The sequence below is a fragment of the Xyrauchen texanus genome, chromosome 33 (assembly GCF_025860055.1).
Source record: "Xyrauchen texanus isolate HMW12.3.18 chromosome 33, RBS_HiC_50CHRs, whole genome shotgun sequence".
NCBI lineage: Eukaryota > Metazoa > Chordata > Actinopteri > Cypriniformes > Catostomidae > Xyrauchen > Xyrauchen texanus.
In genome coordinates this window covers 39,689,217-39,691,716 of record NC_068308.1, presented here as the reverse complement: position 1 = coordinate 39,691,716, position 2,500 = coordinate 39,689,217, and the positions used below count along the sequence as shown (strand labels likewise).

At 60.0% G+C, this 2,500-nt stretch overlaps 1 protein-coding gene across 1 annotated transcript in view; it reads left to right on the top strand.

The window, feature by feature from the left end:
- Positions 1-2,500, top strand: part of LOC127626473 (dnaJ homolog subfamily B member 12-like) — a 22,418-nt gene that overhangs the window by 17,639 nt on the left and 2,279 nt on the right. The gene's annotated exons all lie outside the window — the stretch shown is intronic.

Below are 2,500 nucleotides of genomic sequence, written 5' to 3'. Positions count from 1 at the left end.
TTCCTAGGCTGTGCCCCCGAGACTGTGCCCCCAAGACTGTTCCTTCCTAGACTGTGCCCCCCAAGACTGTCCTAGGCTGTGCCCCCCGAGACTGTTCCTTCCTAGGCTGTGCCCCCGAGACTGTGCCCCTCAAGACTGTTCTTTCCGAGACTGTGCCCCTCAAGACTGTTCCTTCCTAGGCTGTGCCCCCGAGACTGTGCCCCTCAAGACTGTACCTTCCTAGGCTGTGCCCCCGAGACTGTGCCCCTCAAGACTGTTCATTCCTAGGCTGTGCCCCCGAGAATGTGCCCCTCAAGACTGTTCCTTCCTAGGTTGTGCCCCCCCGAGACAGTTTCCCCGAGACTGTGCCCCCCAAGACTGTTCCTTCCTAGACTGTGCCCCCCGAGACTGTGCCCCTCAAGACTGTTCCTTCCTAGGCTGTGCCCCCGAGAATGTGCCCCTCAAGACTGTTCCTTCCTAGGCTGTGCCCCCGAGACTGTGCCCCTCAAGACTGTTCCTTCCTAGGCTGTGCCCCCGAGACTGTGCCCCTCAAGACTGTTCATTCCTAGGCTGTGCCCCCGAGAATGTGCCCCTCAAGACTGTTCCTTCCTAGGCTGTGCCCCCCGAGACAGTTTCCCCAAGACTCTGCCCCCCAAGACTGTTCCTTCCTAGACTGTGCTCCCCAAGACTGTTCATTCCTAGGCTGTGCCCCCGATACTGTGCCCCTCAAACTGTTCCTTCCTATGCTGTGCCCCCGAGACTGTGCCCCTCAAACTGTTCCTTCCTAGGCTGTGCCCCCCGAGACAGTTTCCCCGAGACTGTGCCCCCCAAGACTGTTCCTTCCTAGGCTGTGCCCCCCGAGACCATTTCCCCGAGACTGTGCCCCCCAAGACTGTTCCTTCCTAGACTGTGTCCCCCAAGACTGTTCCTTCCTAGGCTGTGCCCCCCGAGACAGTTTCCCCGAGACTGTGCCCCCCAAGAATGTTCCTTCCTAGGCTGTGCCCCCGAGAATGTGCCCCTCAAGACTGTTCCTTCCTAGGCTGTGCCCCCCGAGACAGTTTCCCCGAGACTGTGCCCCCCAAGACTGTTCCTTCCTAGACTGTGCTCCCCAAGACTGTTCATTCCTAGGCTGTGCCCCCGATACTGTGCCCCTCAAACTGTTCCTTCCTATGCTGTGCCCCCGAGACTGTGCCCCTCAAGACTGTTCCTTCCTAGGCTGTGCCCCCCGAGACAGTTTCCCCGAGACTGTGCTCCCCAAGACTGTTCCTTCCTAGGCTGTGCCCCCCGAGACAGTTTCCCCAAGACTGTTCCTTCCTAGGCTGTACCCCCTGAGACAGTTTCCCCGAGACTGTGCCCCCCAAGACTGTTCCGTCCTAGACTGTGCCCCTCAAGACTGTTCCCCCCGAGACTGTGCCCCCCAAGACTGTTCCTTCCTAGACTGTGCCCCCGAGATGGTGCCCTCAAGACTGTTCCTTCCTAGGCTGTGCCCCTCAAGACTGTTCCCCCCGAGACTGTGCCCCCCAAGACTGTTCCTTCCTAGGCTGTGCCCCCGAGACTGTGCCCCTCAAGACTGTTCCTTCCTAGGCTGTGCCCCCGAGACTGTGCCCCCCAAGACTGTTCCTTCCTAGACTGTGCCCCTCAAGACTGTTCCCCCCGAGACTGTGCCCCCCAAGACTGTTCCTTCCTAGGCTGTGCCCCCGAGACTGTGCCCCTCAAGACTGTTCCTTCCTAGGCTGTGCCCCCCGAGACAGTTTCCCCGAGACTGTGCTACCCAAGACTGTTCCTTCCTAGGCTGTGCCCCCCGAGACAGTTTCCCCAAGACTGTTCCTTCCTAGGCTGTGCCCCCTGAGACAGTTTCCCCGAGACTGTGCCCCCCAAGACTGTTCCTTCCTAGACTGTGCCCCTCAAGACTGTTCCCCCCGAGACTGTGCCCCCCAAGACTGTTCCTTCCTAGACTGTGCCCCCGAGACGGTGCCCCTCAAGACTGTTCCTTCCTAGGCTGTGCCCCTCAAGACTGTTCCCCGAGACTGTGCCCCCAAGACTGTTCCTTCCTAGGCTGTGCCCCGAGACTGTGCCCCTCAAGACTGTTCCTTCCTAGGCTGTGCCCCGAGACTGTGCCCCCAAGACTGTTCCTTCCTAGACTGTGCCCCTCAAGACTGTTCCCCCGAGACTGTGCCCCCAAGACTGTTCCTTCCTAGGCTGTGCCCCGAGACTGTGCCCCTCAAGACTGTTCCTTCCTAGGCTGTGCCCCCGAGACAGTTTCCCTGAGACTGTGCCCCCCAAGACTGTTCCTTCCTAGGCTGTGCCCCCGAGACTGTGCCCCTCAAGACTGTTCCTTCCTAGGCTGTGCCCCCCGAGACAGTTTCCCTGAGACTGTGCCCCCCAAGACTGTTCCTTCCTAGGCTGTGCCCCCTGAGACAGTTTCCCCGAGACTGTGCCCCTCAAGACTGTTCCCCTCAAGACTGTTCCTTCCTAGGCTGTGCCCCCGAGACTGTGCCCCTCAAGACTGTTCCTTCCTAGG